Source organism: Schistocerca cancellata, chromosome 3 (genome assembly GCF_023864275.1).
Source record: "Schistocerca cancellata isolate TAMUIC-IGC-003103 chromosome 3, iqSchCanc2.1, whole genome shotgun sequence".
In the NCBI taxonomy this organism is placed as follows: Eukaryota; Metazoa; Arthropoda; class Insecta; order Orthoptera; family Acrididae; genus Schistocerca; species Schistocerca cancellata.
In genome coordinates this window covers 47,337,751-47,356,880 of record NC_064628.1, presented here as the reverse complement: position 1 = coordinate 47,356,880, position 19,130 = coordinate 47,337,751, and positions in this window count along the sequence as shown.

The window sequence follows — 19,130 nt, the reverse complement described above, 5'->3', positions numbered from 1 at the left end:
GTTACCCAAGGATTTCTACTAGCCCTCGTCTTTTTACCTACCCTTTGCTGCCTTCACTACTTCATCTCTCAAAGCTACCCATTCTATGCAATGAAGAAGTAAAAAAATTGAACAGTAAATAAATGAAAATGGAGTAGACAGGAAAAACTTTAACACAAAATAGGAACAGCATGGCTACATAACAGTTTCTATTAATAAACAAAACTATTAAAATAAAATAAAATTAATACTTAACAAGGCTACATCAGGAGGTATAAAACATGGTGAGTGATATACAAACCATTTAAAGGAAGAAACAATTATCAATGTAGCTACAGACTACATAAGTAACTTAAGTCATATCAATAAGATACACAGAAATAAATAAATGCAGGAAAATGGAGGCGTTTGATGGAGCATACAGTAAATGCAATCTTTGTGAGTGTGATGGTACTGCACTTTTAACATTAACATTATATTCAAAACTGTTGCTATGTAACTGTTTGCATTAAAAAATGAACTAAGTAAAATGCAAACAATATTTGATGAGACAACTACATTTTTAATTACTTCTTTTTATGTCTTACCTGGTTGCTACCTTGAAAAACCTCTCACTCGTTTCTACAAGTTTAATATTAAGATGTTATGTACATTTGATGACGCTTGGTGTGTGGTACCTCAATGTTGCGGCCAGACCCTTGACATCACACAGGCATACGATGCAATATCAGAGCCTTCTGTTTCAGACAGGTCTGCAGTAAATAAAACAGCACATTGCATGTTAATTGACCTCGAGCGTAGCATGATCATCAGTGTGAGGCACTCGGGTCATACCATATCCAAAATCACACAAGAATCTCGATTTCCGGTGTCGACAGGGCATTCCTCAACATAGGAAATACTGTATTTCTACAAGCTCAAACCGCCGCCCAGGAAAACCGCAAGTGTTTCACGAAAGAACTTCGTATCTCCTCCGCAGAGTCTTACATTCCAATCGATGGTCTGCTACGAGTTAGATTGCATCCGATTTGAATTTGCGGCGTCGAAAGCCATTTCTAGCAGGACTGTGCACAGAAAAGTGCTCCGTACACCTCCAGCAGCCGACGAGGATCTCACATACGGTGCCCTGCCTTGTCTTTTGGTCACTGTTGTTGATTGGATACACCGTTCATTCCCTAGACAGATAGTGAAGAGATATTAGAGGGTGTGAAACAGGTCGGAAAAACGAACTACAGAATACATTTTTATGAAAGAAGTGGTGCCCTATCACTCCTTCCAAAAATCCAAGTCAGACGGTGCTCAATCATAAATGTTTTACTTTTTTTCACTCGCACATTAAATATACTTTTCAAGTTGTCACACAATCACGAAAAAGTTTTCAGCGATCCAGGAAAATATTTGCTGTATTATAATTCCAGTCAGTGTTTATTTCTGATTTAAATATACTTGTTCTGCAGCTTCCTAGCCAACTTGCTCCCCTTCCCCTCCCCTCTTCTCACCCGTCGCTTCCCATTGTCAGAGCTGTATTGAAAGTTAATCTTAGATTTCTTAATAGTTACTGGTGTTGTCATTTGTTTTCTTCTTTGTTAGTATTCGTCCTTTTTCTGAAATACTAAACACACTTTCAGAAGTGTTATACTAATTAATACTGTTGCAATTCTGAATGTCTGCCGTTATAATTGTTATTACACATTACTATTATTTGTACGGAAATAGTTAACCACTTGTGTGGTTGGTAAATATTTACTAAAATACGTCTTGCAGTACACAACGAGCTTCAAGTAAAATATTTAATTGCCAGAGCTGTATTGGGGCATACAGCCCATCGACAGTGGCACATATTGTGCACGCCCGCCGGCCGCTGTGACCGAGAGTTCTAGGCGCTTAAGTCCGGAACCACGCTGCTGCTACGGTCGCAAGTTCGAATCCTTCCTAGGGCATGGATGTGTGAGATGTCCTTAGGTTGGTTAGATTTAAGTAGTTCTAAGTCTAGGGGACTGATGACCTCAGATGTTAAGTCTCATAGTGCTTAGAGCCATTTGAACCATTTTTCGCCAGTATTTGCTTTTGAAATATTCCGACAGTTTCCATGCAAATTTTCTTAAAACTTTATGTTCCTTATTGTGGCGGCGTAGGCGTCTTCTCGAAATTGTACATTGTACAGTAAGTGTACTGAAACGCGGCCTGCCGCTTCGGTGCCTTGAGGATGAAAGGACTGAAACCCATTCGTGACACAAATAAATTGTAAATACACTTCACTGTAATAACGAAGTATCTTGACAGTGTGAGATTAACAGAGCAAGTAAATAATGTCGGATGAAAATGAAAAGAGTAAGTTTAAGCTCCAACGCCTGAGGATAATCGAGTCGCTTCACGCGTTAGACTGGTCAATTCAGACACAGATAAAGAGCCCTTGAAATGCGTGCAGTAACAATGGCTCAAGGTAACACGCTACATACTGTGACTGGTCACAAGAATCTCTTTCTTTTAAAAACAACTAAATTTGTCCTTGAATGCAACGACCCCAAAGAGTTGCAATAAGGCATTTTCTATCAAAACGGCGAGCAAAACATACGTAGTAAACCAACAAGTTCAGAAGGCTAAATAGACATGCACCAGTTAATGGCAAGGTTGTCCAAAATTTGGCGAATGCACGTGTGCTGAAACAAGAACTAGAACCCTTACTTCAAATTACTGAACAAGTTTGATAGGCAATTTAAAAACATACTTGAAACTGATTTAAAACCCAGGCAATTTTTATAAATGCAGATACACCTACAATGGAAATAGAAGGCACAGCCTCTAGATCGACACGAACGAACAACCGTCAAAGCAACTATTAGAATAAATACCTTCAATTAATTAAAGATCAAGTTGTTTAACAAATGGGTGAAATACAAACACAGTTTGCACACACAGCCGCTCCGTCGTATTAACACTTGAGACCTACATTAGGTCGAGTTACTGTAGCAAGTAAGGATGACAGCTCCCGTCAACTCAGAAAGGGAGCGGAATATATTCACCCCCAGTTTTTACAAGTTACCCCGATTAGACCGCCCTTTCATACGAAGCACAAGCGAAGAGAGCATCACAGAACTCTTTTATGAACCACAAAATTTAAGGAGGAACAGTTCTTAAAAACATGACAATTACGGAGACCTGAAATATACTTTAAGTGAGGCCGATTTGCACTGCATTCAAATTTAACAATTTCAAACATCCAGAATGGAATTTTCTCTCTGCTGCGGAGTGTATGCTGATGTGAAACTTCCTGGTAGATTAAAACTGTGTGCCGGACCGAAACACGAACTCGGGACCTTCGTCTTTCACGGTCAAGTGCTCCACCGACGGTAGAGCACTTGCCCGCGAAAGGCAAAGGTCCCGTCTTCGAGTCTCGGTCCACCATGCAGTTTTAATCTGCAAGGAAGTTTCAATTTAAAATATGCTTGTTCAGTCCCGGAAAATCAAATTTATACCAGTCAGTAACACGAGAAGCAGAATTCGCAACTTCGTCGATTAAAGCCACTGAAAAGACTGAAGCAATTGGTCGCACAGCAAACTTTATTTCCTTAAGACCACAATGCGCAACGCAACCGAGATAACCACAGGAAAAGTTCCAAACGGGGCTCACCCGAAATAAGTATCCGGTAAGCCTCCAGAGAACACAAGGTGATGGCCGCTTTCGCCCAGTAACACAATTCCCTACGAGGGTCACCCCAAAAGAAATGCAAACCATTTTTTTAAAAATCCATCTTTTATTTTAAATGTTTGAAAGTTTTACAGTGTGTAGATACATCCTTTAGGAACAATATTTTCATTTCTCCACGTAATTTCCATCCCTCTCAACTGCCTTACGCCATCTTGGAACCAGCGCCTGTATACCCGTACGGAAAAATTCTGGACCAACGTGTTGGAGCCACTGTCTGGCAGCGTGCACAAGGGTGTCATCATCTTCAAACCTTGTTCCACGAAGAAAATCTTTCAGTTTCCCAAAGAGATGATGGTCACATGGAGCCAGGTCAGGACTGTAAGGCGGGTGTTTCAGTGTTGTCCATCCGAGTTTTGTGATCGCTTCCATGGTTTTTTAACTGACATGTGGCCGTGCATTGTCGTGCAACAGCAAAACATCCTGCTTTTGCCGATGCGGTCGAACACGACTCAGTCGAGCTTGAAGTTTCTTCAGTGTCGTCACATATACATCAGAATTTATGGTGGTTCTACTTGGCATGATGTCCACAAGCAAGAGTCCTTCGGAATCGATGAACACCGTAGCCATAACTTTTCCAGCAGAAGGTGCGGTTTTGAATTTTTTTTCTTGGTTGAATTTGCAAGGTACCACTCCATTGATTGCCTCTTCGTCTCTGGTGAAAAATGGTGGATCCATGTTTCATCACCAGTCACAATTCTTCCAAGAAATTCATCTCCATCATTCTCGTACTGTTCCAAAATTTCGCTGCATACCGTTTTTCTTGTTTCTTTGTGAGCCGCTGTCAACATCCTGGGAACCCACCTGGCAAAAACCTTTTTTAACGCCAACACTTTCAGTATTCTGCAAACATTTCCTTCCCCTATCCCAACGTTCACTGTGATGCGTCTGTCAGCAGTCACCAATTCGTTAACTGTCTGCACATTGTCTGAAGTGTCTGCAGTACGAGGCCTGCGCTGCGAGGACGATCCTCAATATTGCCGTGCCCGCTTTCATCGTGTAACCTCCCTGCCCACCGACTAACTGTACTGCGATCGACAGCAGCATCTCCATACACCTTTTTCAACCTCTTGTGGATGTTTCCCACTGTCTCGTTTTCATATCACAGGAATTCTATGACAGCACGTTGCTTCTAACGAACGTCAAGTGTAGCAGCCATCTTGAAGACATGCTGTGACGGCGCCACTCACGGGAACAGGTTGAACTAAGTTTGAAAACAAGCAGTAAGAATGTATCTACACACTGTAAAACTTTCACACATGCAGAATGAAAACTGTATTTTTACAAAAAGACTGTGCATTTCTTTTGGATTGACCCGCGTATGTTCTAGCCGCTGTACACAAGAATGCTGCTGTGGTGATAAACGTCAGACGGTTTACTCTGATGATGATGATGTTCGGTTCGTGGTGCGATCAACTTTGCGGTTATCAGCGCCCGTACAAATTCCCAACCTTTGCCCAGACCAATCTCGCCACTTTCACGAATGATGATGAAATGATGAGGACAATACAAACGCCCAGTCATCTCGAGGCATGTAAAATCCCTGACCCGGCCGGGAATCGAACCCGGGAACCCGTGCTCGGGAAGCGAGAACGCGACCGCTAGACCACGAGCTGCGGACAGGTTTACTCTGAACCGTCTAAGCAGCCATGGCCAGCACGCCCCACGTGCACCACGAAGGATTTCGACGACGAACCACGGACTCAGAATCTGAGGCCATTCGAGCCAACACCGAGTGAAATGGCGATCCCACTCCCGGCTCCTCTCCCCGGCGAACTTCGCTGTCCCACGGCCGCACTTCAAGAGAGCCAGCCACGTCCTCTGGCATAGGACGAAGGGCACGATGTGACCTGTCTATTTGCGGTACTGTTCAGGTTGTGGTGTCACCGCCAGACACCACACTTGCTAGGTGGTAGCCTTTAAATCGGCCGCGGTCCGTTAGTATACGTCGGACCCGCGTGTCGCCACTATCAGTGATTGCAGACCGAGCGCCGCCACATGGCAGGTCTAGAGAGACTTCCTAGTACTCGCCCCAGTGGTACAACCGACTTTGCTAGCGGTGGTTCACTGACAAAATACGCTCTCATTTGCCGAGACGATAGTTAGCATAGCCTTCAGCTACGTCTTTATCTACGACCTAGCAAGGCGCCATTACCAGTTACTATTGATGCTGTAAAACATGTACCGTCAAGAGCGACGTTCACCATTTACGGATTAAAGTTAAGTATTAAAACAGCTACGTCCTTTTTTGCTAAAGTCTAATTTCCTTGTCCTGTTCCAGACCTCACGCCAGCCTGCGTGCGCTAAAACGCGTGCCTTTCGGCTTCCTCTAATATTACGGTGTTGGTCTCCTGCCAACCCACAACACAGGTATATGTTATCTGTCTTGTCGCGCCTCTAGTGCCCCCCAACTACACACCGTAAACCAGGAGTTAGGAGAAGAACAGTACAGAGAAATAGATAATTCAGGCCAATAAGGCAAAAGGTTCCTTAACAGGACCACATGAAACGTCTAAAATAACTGTAAGTGTATGTCTACTACTATTTTAAAGTTTAGATAAGCGAGCGCCAATATTGTAACGAGCGTGTTAACAGTCCCAACAAATAAAAACTGAATGCTGACTTCTGTTTGCATTAGGAAATTCGCCAGGAACGTATCGATATAAAATAAAACGAATTCTCGTCCGCTGTTCTATGCCGATCAGCAGAGATTCGTGGATGTTTGCTGTATCCAATTTACTTCGTTTGTGAGCCATACGCCACCACTCGTGAATGAATGAGCGGTGAGAACCACGAGTCCCTGTAAAAATTTTTTTCGTCACCGGTGACAAAAGGCGGTAGTTCACTCAGCAACAGTATCGTTCACTGCAGTTATCCGTGTCAACATTATGCAAGATAAACCCATACCGCATGCAGAATATCCAACCGTCCGCTATTTTGGGCCTATGCAGCGCCTCTGCCAAATTTTTACTAATTCGTTTTGACATCAGAAACGTTTGGTGTGGATGCAGAGAGATTGAAGGGTCTGCGCTATGTTTAACCTGGGGCCCATGTCCCGTTAGATGGCCGGGTGTGTTCTCCTGGAGAGTGCAGTAATTAAAACTTGGAAAGCGTACATTTCTCCATTAAGTGGAACGACCGGCATTTGTTACTGAATTGGCCCGAGTGTTGCACCCCTGGCCACGGTATCTGGCTAGAATAGAACAGAAGCTTTTGAAACGTGGTCCTACAGAAGATACTGAAGATTAGATGGCCAGATCACGTAACTAACTAGGAGGCACTCAATAGAATTGGGGAGAAAATAAATCCGTAGCACAACCTGACTACAAGAAGGAGTTGATTCATTGACATCAAAGAATCACCAGTTTAGTACTGCAGGGAAGTTTGGGGAGTAAAAATCGTAGAGGGAGACCAAGATATAAACGAAGTAAGCACATTCAGATAGATTTATGTTGCATTAGAGATGAAGAGGCTTTTACAGAATACAATAGCATCGAGAGCTGCGTCGACCCAATCTTAGGACTGAAGATCACAACAATAACATATTATCACATGAAATTTATACCTTGAAAAGAGTTGTATTCATCTCACTTTTGGTGCTCACCCAAGGATCACCTTTCACAGATGTAGTGCGGCTGATTTGAAACCTAACTTAGTACTTGAGGCATTTCTTCGCGATCAGTTTATGCCCTTACGTTCCTCATCACATGGGTAGAACCCCTCAGATGTACGTTGTCATGAAGTCTTTCTACACAAACCGAGCGATATGGCGCAGTGGTCTGGATACTGAACTGAAAGGATCGGCGTTCGAATCCCCGTCCGCCTATCTACATTTAGATTCCCTGAATCGCTAAGGCAAACTAAGGCGTGGTTGCTTTGAATGGGACACAGCCTATCCTCTTCGCAATCTTTCCTCAGTTCCAGTTCTACATGTAATGGCCTCGTCATCGACGAATGCTAAACCCTAAACTTATCCCCTTCCTTGTACTATAACTTATGTTTCACTAACGCGAGGACTGCACTCCGTTGCCTATAACACAAGAGTCTATTTTTTTACTAAACTCTTTATCAGGTGGCTGCTAAGTCGAGAAATCTGTCAGAGATGCCTACCCTGTACGCTCCACCAAAGTGCAAGAAATACGCCGGAGTGACGTATACGAGGTGCATTCAAGTTCTAAGGCCTCCGATTTTTTTTCTCCGGACTGGAAAGAGATAGAAACATGCGCATTGTTTTAAAATGAGGCCGCGTTCATTGTCAATACGTCCCAGAGATGGCAACACCATACGGCAGATGGAATTTTACCGCCAGCGGCGAGAATGAGAACTGTTTTAAATACTTAAAATGGCGACGTTTTCCTTACTTGAACAGCATGCAATAATTCGTTTTCTGAATTTGCGTGGTGTGAAACCAATTGAAATTCATCGACAGTTTGAAGGAGACATGTGGTGATGGAGTTATGGATGTGTCGAAAGTACGTTCGTGGGTGCGACAGTTAAATGAAGGCAGAACATCGTGTGACTACAAACCGAAACAACCTCGGGCTCGCACAAGCCGGTCTGACGACATGATCGAGAAAGTGGAGAGAATTGTTTTGGGGGATCGCCGAATGACTGTTGAACAGATCGCCTCCAGAGTTGGCATTTCTGTGGGTTCTGTGCACACAGTCCTGCATGACGACCTGAAAATGCGAAAAGTGTCATCCAGGTGGGTGCCACGAATGCTGACGGACGACCACACAGCTGCCCGTGTGGCATGTCGCCAAGCAATGTTGACGCACAACGACAGCACGAATGGGACTTTCTTTTCGTAGGTTGTGACAATGGATGAGACGTGGATGCCATGTTTCAATCCAGAAACAAAGCGCCAGACAGCTCAATGGAAGCACACAGATTCACCGCCACCAAAAACATTTCGGGTAACCGCCAGTGCTGAAAAAATGATGGTGTCCACGTTCTGGGACAGCGAGGGCGTAATCCTTACCCATTGCGTTCCAAAGGGCACTACGGTAACAGGTGCATCCTTCCTGCAGTGCAACAAAAACGTCCGGGAAGGGCTGCGCATGTGCTGTTTCACCAAGACAACGCACCCGCACATCGAGCTAACGTTACGCAACAGTTTCTTCGTATAATAACTTTGAAGTGATTCCTCATGCTCCCTACTCACCTGACCTGGCTCCTAGTGACTTTTGGCATTTTCCAACAATGAAAGACACTCTCCATGGTCGTACATTCACCAGCCGTGCTGCTATTGCCTCAGCGATTTTCCAGTGGTGAAAACGTACTCCTAAAGAAGCCTTCGCCGCTGCCATGGAATCATGGCGTCAGCGTTATGAAAAATGTGTACGTCTGCAGGGCGATTACGTCGAGAAGTAACGCCAGTTTCATCGATTTCGGGTGAGTAGTTAATTGGAAAAAAAATCGGAGGCCTTAGAACGTACTGGGGAGCTATGTGAGAGCAATTTATTCCTACATCATCGCACAGAAAAGACGTAGCGGTATGCTCCGCAGACAACTGTTGCAGCATCGACTCGTTCTCCAAGTGCACGTGAACTGCGTGTGCTGCAGTCGAGGGGTAGGAAACCGACCAGCCAGAACGCTGCCTTTTGTGGAGCCCTCTGCCTTCTGCGTAACAGCTGACGACACACCGCGGCCTTTCTTTCTGTCTCACTAGCTGCTGATGCTGCGCCACGTAAGTTCCACTACTGTCGCGTCATCTGAAGGAGCTCTTTGTTCGCTGCCTCGGACATTACGTTCCTTCCATAAATAAAACATAAATGAATTCACGTTACTGCTCTGTTCTACAATGAACGCCTAAATTTCCACTCCATCAAAATTAAATCACTCCCACCAGATTCTAGAATACCATCGTCTCCTCTCCAAACTGTTACATTTGTGTCCATTCCCCGGCACAAAATCTTAGTAGTTAATGGAACTCTCCTTCTCCTTATCCATGTGAACATCTATGTACTTATGTATAAATACTGTGCATCACCTGCATTCATGAAACTACACTCCTGGAAATTGAAATAAGAACACCGTGAATTCATTGTCCCAGGAAGGAGAAACTTTATTGACACATTCCTGGGGTCAGATACATCACATGATCACACTGACAGAACCACAGGCACATAGACACAGGCAACAGAGCATGCACAATGTCGGCACTAGTACAGTGTATATGCACCTTTCGCAGCAATGCAGGCTGCTATTCTCCCATGGAGACGATCGTAGAGATGCTGGATGTAGTCCTGTGGAACGGCTTGCCATGCCATTTCCACCTGGCGCCTCAATTGGACCAGCGTTCGTGCTGGACGTGCAGACCGCGTGAGACGACGCTTCATCCAGTCCCAAACATGCTCAATGGGGGACGGATCCGGAGATCTTGCTGGCCAGGGTAGTTGACTTACACCTTCTAGAGCACGTTGGGTGGCACGGGATACATGCGGACGTGCATTGTCCTGTTGGAACAGCAAGTTCCCTTGCCGGTCTAGGAATGGTAGAACGATGGGTTCGATGACGGTTTGGATGTACCGTGCACTATTCAGTGTCCCCTCGGCGATCACCAGTGGTGTACGGCCAGTGTAGGAGATCGCTCCCCACACCATGATGCCGGGTGTTGACCCTGTGTGCCTCGGTCGTATGCAGTCCTGATTGTGGCGCTCACCTGCACGGCGCCAAACACGCATACGACCATCATTGGCACCAAGGCAGAAGCGACTCTTATCGCTGAAGACGACACGTCTCCATTCGTCCCTCCATTCACGCCTGTCGCGACACCACTGGAGGCGGGCTGCACGATGTTGGGGCGTGAGCGGAAGACGGCCTAACGGTGTGCGGGACCGTAGCCCAGCTTCATGGAGACGGTTGCGAATGGTCCTCGCCGATACCCCAGGAGCAACAGTGTCCCTAATTTGCTGGGAAGTGGCGGTGCGGTCCCGTACGGCACTGCGTAGGATCCTACGGTCTTGGCGTGCATCCGTGCGTCGCTGCGGTCCGGTCCCAGGTCGACGGGCACGTGCACCTTCCGCCGACCACTGGCGACAACATCGATGTACTGTGGAGACCTCACGCCCCACGTGTTGAGCAATTCGGCGGTACGTCCACCCGGCCTCCCGCATGCCCACTATACGCCCTCGCTCAATGTCCGTCAACTGCACATACGGTTCACGTCCACGCTGTCGCGGCATGCTACCAGTGTTAAAGATTGCGATGGAGCTCCGTATGCCACGGCAAACTGGCTGACACTGACGGCGGCGGTGCACAAATGCTGCGCAGCTAGCGCCATTCGACGGCCAACACCGCGGTTCCTGGTGTGTCCGCTGTGCCGTGCGTGTGATCATTGCTTGTACAGCCCTCTCGCAGTGTCCGGAGCAAGTATGGTGGGTCTGACACACCGGTGTCAATGTGTTCTTTTTTCCATTTCCAGGAGTGTAGATTTCAACAGCGCCATTTAACCCGAAAGTCCCACTAACTTCAACTTCTGGTACGATGCTGCGCTTTAGCAACACTTTCCCGCCGGCCGGAGTGGCCGAGCGGCTCTAGACGCTTCAGTCTGGAACCGCGCTACCGCAATGGTCGCAGGTTCGAATCCTGCCTAGGGCATGATTGTGTGTGATGTCCTTAGGTTAGTTAGGTTTAAGTAGTTCTAAGTTCTAGGGGACTGATGACCTCAGATGTTAAGTCCCATAGTGCTCAGAGCCATTTGAATCATTTGAACACTTTCCCTTTAGCCTGCACTTAGGCTACGTGATCTATCTGATCAAAAGTGCCCAGACATTAATATGGGACTTGGCCACTCTTCGCCTCTATGACAGCGACACTTCTAATGAGGCGTCTGAATGTCTATGGAGGACCTTCACCTTCTTGGTCAAGGGCCGAAACCAGACACGGTAGTGATATTGGACGATTGTGTCTGGAGCGAACCCTAAGTTCTGACTTATTCCAAATGTGTTGAATGGCTTCATGTCGGGACTGTGGGGAGGACAATCGACTTCAGGAAAGATTTTGTCTACAAACCACTTTGTGCGACGGTGGAGTATCATTCTGACACAAACAATCAGCTTCTCAGAACTCTACCTCTACTGTACCTAGTATACAGTGCTGTAAAATGTCTGCATATCTTTCTACATTCAATGTTTTCTTAAGCACAACAAGGGGACCTACACACTAACCACGAAAAACACGCCCATACCGCAACACTATCTTCTCTGTACTTGTACTTCACTGTTGGTTCTACATATAAGTTTCCTTTAATTTACGTCTATGATCACAAACTTTTAGTTGACAGATTACCGGTTTCGGTCTTTAATGACCATCATCAGATCTGCGGCAAAAATGGGAAAAACATAAATACACTCGCAGACTGTCTACAGCTTAAAAACAATACATAGACCATAATGAAAAGTAGTACTGACAAAATTTACATTTTTACGTTTTAAATATGAAGAGGCATACCTGTTTCATAAAAACAAAGTCCTAATGTACTGCAGCCATAGTGGCATCGTCAAATGTTAAATGCGGAATCTACATATGATGGCCGGTAACATTCTTCGGGCTTTCGCCAAACTCAGACCCTTCCATTGGATTTTCGCAGACTATGACGTTATTCTTCCCTCCAAATCATTCCTTTCCAGTCATCCACTGTCCAGTGTTGCCACTCTTTACACTACCACAACGTAGCTTATCAATGAGTACAGAAATATCTGGCTTATATGGAGCTGCTCAGCCTGTGTATCCCATTTTTTAAAAAACTCTGCACAAAGTCATTCTATTGGGCGGATTGCTGGCAGCATTTTGGAACTCACGAGTGATTCCTTCCTCTGATTTCATACGATTTTTCACAACCACCTTCCACGTCACTTCATGGGTCCCTGTCCGCCAGTATATAAGGTCTGCTGGTCTTGGTTTAACTGTGATAGTTCCTTTGCGTTCACTTCATTAACAGTCGACTTGGACAGCTCGAGACGGGTTGAAATGTACCCGACTGGTTTGTTACTCATTTGACATCCAGCGACTAGTCCACGTCACTGAGATCTCATGACCGACCCATTCAGCTGCTTCTGTACTGACAACACAAACTCCTTTCAGACCGGCGGTTCCTCTTCTCGTGACATGTAGTTTTCAGTCCAGGATTACGTAGGGGTGTCCGTATACTTTTGATCAACTACTGTAATTCTGTTCTGTCTCTGGCTATACTTCGACCCGTCTTCGGAGATGCCATAGCACAGGGCGAAATCTTATTCTTAGTGATCTGCGGAGCGCGAGACAAATTATGGCATTGTCCCACCCATCGGCGCAGCTACATCAATTCACGGAGCTACTACATTAATGAAACACTCTCAACAAGAGGCGTCAACCTCGCTTTGAACGGCGAGGCAGGGTTAAAACTGTGACCACTTCAACGCTAATGACAAATGCCCTGCATTCAGAAAAAAATTTGACATCGGCTGTCAGTCAATAATCCACCTGCAGTTGGGTTTCTTACAACTTCCGCAGAAATACCCACAATGTTAAAGCAGCGTAACATTTCAAAGGTACACTGCTGGCTATCCAAAATGCAGCACCAAGAAGGACCGAATACACGATAGTCAAATTGATTTTGGAGGTAACATGTTGTACAAAGATCATATGATTGAAAATGCAGCCCCTTGTGAAGTGAGGAAGATGATAAAATCAGTATTGAGTGTTGCTGCCATAGCTGGCTATAACTGCTGCTGCAGGCCTCGTCACTCAAACAAAATCACTCTGGATATGTTGTTGGGGTATAGCAGTCCATGCTGCTTCCACGTATTACGAATACCGTTGTAGCAGCGAGTGGCGTATACCACATCAGTCATTCTGCAAACATCGATCAGACATTTTCGACAGGCGAGAGATCAGGGAGGCCAATGCAGCAATGCAATCCGATAGGCGAAGAACTAGTCTTCAAAGTTGCGTGCCACATGTGGTTGCGCGTTATCGTGTTGCAATGTAGCCGTCGGCAAGCTCCGAAGGTATGGAAGGACAACAGGTCCCAACACTTCAGAGATGTAACGCTGGGTGCTTAGTATACCGGCAGTGCTTACTAGGGGGTGCGGGACTGGAATCTAGTACCACCCCTCAACCATAATCACGGGCGGAAGACCTGTATGGCGACACATAAGCAACAGTTCAACAGTCTGCCACCATAATGTCTCCAGACTGTAATGCGAGCATGTTGGTGGTGCAGGCAGAATCGGGATTCGCGGTAAAAACAATGTTGTTCCTTTCGGTTCTCTATGTCTGTCGTTCATCGCACCATTGCCGGCCCAAACGTCTGTGGCGTTGACTCGGTGATAAACGCAACAATGGACGCCTTGCTGTCGAATGGTTCAAATGGCTCTGAGCACTATGGGACTTAACTACTGTGGTCATCAGCCCCCTAGAACTTAGAACTACTTAAACCTAACTAACCTAAGGACATCACACACATCCATGCCCGAGGCAGGATTCGAACCTGCGACCGCAGCAGTCGCGCGGTTCCCGACTGCGCGCCTAGAACCGCTAGACCACCGCGGCCGGCTGCTGTCGAATGGTGCGCAGCGGATACTACTTGTTGCGCAACAGGTCGAATTTGCTGTGATATGGTTCGTGATGTAGCGGAGCGATCCGTCACTGCCATGCGCTCAATATGTCTGTCATCACTTGTAGTGGTGTAACGAGATGGGTGCAGTCGTTCCCTCCTGCATCCACCAATTACGGATCTGCATCACAGTCGCTTGGTTCCGTCCGAAACGACCACCAGTTTACAAAATTGTTGAGGCTTTCGTGGCCACTTGTTGACAAACTGCCTATTGGCTTCCGTCTCGGGTTCTTCGGCCGACGTTCATCTAATGATTTTTCTGACGTTTCGCCAGCACGAGTGGCTGGCATTGTCAAAGCTTCACCCTCCATTGCCGGTGGTGAACTGGAGGCGAGCTCGCGGCCTCAGACTATATGTACCTGGCGCGCCAACGTCCGAGGGCTTCTCCACGGTCATTTCCGGTGCGGTTCTCCTCTTGCTACCTGCGACGGTCGTTCGCTGCAGTACGGGAAGCCAGGATCCGTTTACCTTAAGGCTTTCCTCCTTCTTGTTGAAACTGTTCGCGTGTTTTTGGATTTCTACAGCTTCTCTGAACAAGCGCGTGTGATAGTGCTTCTCTACAGCCAGAACTTCCGTGTCGGCGAATTTTATTGCGTGGTCGGTCTCATTCAGTGCGTGCTCTGCCACGGCCGATTTCTCCACCTGCCCCAACCTGCAATGTCGCTTATGCTCTTTGATCCTGGTGTTAATGGATCGTCCAGTCATTCCGACATAAACTTTTCCGCATGTGCAAGGTATACGGTATATTCCCGACATTGCAAGTGGGTCTCTTTTCTCCTTCGCCGATCTAAGACACTCTTTGATCTTCCTTGTCGGTTTGAAAATCGTCTTTACGCCGTGTTTGCGCAATATACGGCCGATTCTGTCCGTCACTCTGGGAATGTATGGCAGAAAGGCCGTACCCGACATTTCTTTTTCTGGTTCCTTACTTCGCCGAGTGTTTGGCTCTGTTACACTTCTAATGTAATTTGTGGAGTACCCATTGCTCCTCAGAACAGTTTCCAGGTGTTGCATTTCTCGTTTGAGGTGTTGAGGCTCACATATTCGTCCTGCTCTCTTTACGAGCGTACTAATCATGCCTCTTTTCTGGCTCGGGTGGTGGTTTGACAGTTTGTGCAGGTATCGGTCCGTGTGTGTCGGTTTTCGATACACGCTGTGTCCCAGGTTTTCGCCGTCCCTTGTGACCAGCACATCTAGAAATGGCAGTTTCTTGTCCTTTTCTACTTCCATGGTAAATGTTATGTTGGCATGGAGGCTGTTCAAGTGTCTCAGGAATTCACCGAGCTGTTCTTCACCATGGCTCCACACCACGAAAGTATCATCGACGTACCTGTACCACACCTTAGGTTTGCAAGTCGCCGAGTCCAGTGCCTGTGCTTCGAATTGTTCCATGAAGAAGTTGGCCACCACTGGACTGAGAGGACTACCCATGGCGACGCCTTCCAGCTGTTCGTAGAAATCGCCATTCCACGTGAAATAGCTCGTGGTGAGACATGCATGAAAGAGCTTTTTGATGTCTTGCGGGAACATGGAACCGATGTGCTCCAGAGCGTCGCTGAGTGGCACTTTCGTAAATAACGAAACAACATCAAAACTGACCAGGATGTCGTTTGGCGCAAGTTTCAGTTTCTTCAGCTTCTCAATGAAGTGTCCTGAGTCCTTAATGTATGTGTCGGTCTTTCCCACGTGTGGCTGGAGCAGAGAGGCCAAGTGTTTCGCCAGTTTATACGTTGGTGAGCCAGGAGCGCTAACGATCGGTCTCAGTGGAACGTTGTTCTTATGGATCTTGGGTAATCCATACAGCCGAGGTGGTAGGGCTTCTGTGTTGCGCACTGAATGAGACCGACCACGCAATAAAATTCGCCGACACGGAAGTTCTGGCTGTAGAGAAGCACTATCACACGCGCTTGTTCAGAGAAGCTGTAGAAATCCAAAAACACGCGAACAGTTTCAACAAGAAGGAGGAAAGCCTTAAGGTAAACGGATCCTGGCTTCCCGTACTGCAGCGAACGACCGTCGCAGGTAGCAAGAGGAGAACCGCACCGGAAATGACCGTGGAGAAGCCCTCGGACGTTGGCGCGCCAGGTACATATAGTCTGCGGCCGCGAGCTCGCCTCCAGTTCACCACCGGCAATGGAGGGTGAAGCTTTGACAATGCCAGCCACTCGTGCTGGCGAAACGTCAGAAAAATCATTAGATGAACGTCGGCCGAAGAACCCGAGACGGAAGCCAATAGGCAGTTTGTCAACAAGTGGCCACGAAAGCCTCAACAATTTTGTATTACGCCTCTACGGGGAGGAGATTTGCAGATTGTACCGACGCCTTGACCAACGACGGAAGAAGAGAGCGCGACTGATGTCCTCTCTCGCCTTTCTGTCACGGTGCCGAGATGAATGTGCTACACCGAAGTTCTTGAGATGCAAGCGCCTATTCACCACCGCCCAAGCACATCGTATCTACGACAGAATGGAACGAGCTTTTCTTCGTGAGCGAATACATACAACACGGAGAGACTTGGCAAGAACGGATCAGGAACTTCTGGACATTTTCTATCAACTAAGTAGCAGAATGCATCGAGACGACTGGGACAAGATCGACAGCATCACTCACAGGAGCATGCAGAACGAACTCGAGCGCTGCACCGAGCGGCAAAAGAAAAAGTTTGAAAGATGCCGGAAGCAGACCGACAAGGCGATTCCCGACATGTCACACACAGTGGTCAACCTCACTGAACGACAACTTACCGAAGAGGAAGTGTCTGTTCTTCAAAAAGGAGGGAATTTCGCTATCATTCCGAGAACTATACCTATGGAGGACATCATTGCCAACACCGAAGCAGCCATTCGGACCCTTCCTTGTGAAAGGGCAGAGGAAATACGCACTGAAACATCCAGGATACTGCGCCGAGCAAAACCACCAGCTTGCAACCTGAAGAAAGAAGAGGTACAAGCCATTAAGAAGCTCAACGCCGACAAGAGTATATTGGTACTGCCTGCCGATAAGGGGAATGCGACCGTCGTAATGAAGACCGAAGATTATGAGCAAAAGATCCGAGACCTATTAGATCCGACGACGTACCGAAAACTAAGCGCAGATCCGACGCAGCGTATCACTCGGAATGCGAATCGATTAATCAAGGCGTCTTCTCTGCCGGCGGACATACAGAGAAACCTGCGCAACACAGAAGCCCTACCACCTCGGCTGTATGGATTACCCAAGATCCATAAGAACAACGTTCCACTGAGACCGATCGTTAGCGCTCCTGGCTCACCAACGTATAAACTGGCGAAACACTTGGCCTCTCTGCTCCAGCCACACGTGGGAAAGACCGACACATACATTAAGGACTCAGGACACTTCATTGAGAAGCTGAAGAAACTGAAACTTGCGCCAAACGACATCCTGGTCAGTTTTGATGTTGTTTCGTTATTTACGAAAGTGCCACTCAGCGACGCTCTGGAGCACATCGGTTCCATGTTCCCGCAAGACATCAAAAAGCTCTTTCATGCATGTCTCACCACGAGCTATTTCACGTGGAATGCCGATTTCTACGAACAGCTGGAAGGCGTCGCCATGGGTAGTCCTCTCAGTCCAGTGGTGGCCAACTTCTTCATGGAACAATTCGAAGCACAGGCACTGGACTCGGCGACTTGCAAACCTAAGGTGTGGTACAGGTACGTCGATGATACTTTCGTGGTGTGGAGCCATGGTGAAGAACAGCTCGGTGAATTCCTGAGACACTTGAACAGCCTCCATGCCAACATAACATTTACCATGGAAGTAGAAAAGGACAAGAAACTGCCATTTCTAGATGTGCTGGTCACAAGGGACGGCGAAAACCTGGGACACAGCGTGTATCGAAAACCGACACACACGGACCGATACCTGCACAAACTGTCAAACCACCACCCGAGCCAGAAAAGAGGCATGATTAGTACGCTCGTAAAGAGAGCAGGACGAATATGTGAGCCTCAACACCTCAAACGAGAAATGCAACACCTGGAAACTGTTCTGAGGAGCAATGGGTACTCCACAAATTACATTAGAAGTGTAACAGAGCCAAACACTCGGCGAAGTAAGGAACCAGAAAAAGAAATGTCGGGTACGGCCTTTCTGCCATACATTCCCAGAGTGACGGACAGAATCGGCCGTATATTGCGCAAACACGGCGTAAAGACGATTTTCAAACCGACAAGGAAGATCAAAGAGTGTCTTAGATCGGCGAAGGAGAAAAGAGACCCACTTGCAATGTCGGGAATATACCGTATACCTTGCACATGCGGAAAAGTTTATGTCGGAATGACTGGACGATCCATTAACACCAGGATCAAAGAGCATAAGCGACATTGCAGGTTGGGGCAGGTGGAGAAATCGGCCGTGGCAGAGCACGCACTGAATGAGACCGACCACGCAATAAAATTCGCCGACACGGAAGTTCTGGCTGTAGAGAAGCACTATCACACGCGCTTGTTCAGAGAAGCTGTAGAAATCCAAAAACACGCGAACAGTTTCAACAAGAAGGAGGAAAGCCTTAAGGTAAACGGATCCTGGCTTCCCGTACTGCAGCGAACGACCGTCGCAGGTAGCAAGAGGAGAACCGCACCGGAAATGACCGTGGAGAAGCCCTCGGACGTTGGCGCGCCAGGTACATATAGTCTGCGGCCGCGAGCTCGCCTCCAGTTCACCACCGGCAATGGAGGGTGAAGCTTTGACAATGCCAGCCACTCGTGCTGGCGAAACGTCAGAAAAAATCATTAGATGAACGTCGGCCGAAGAACCCGAGACGGAAGCCAATAGGCAGTTTGACCACCAGTTTTTCTGAGGGATGCTCCGCAATCCCTATGG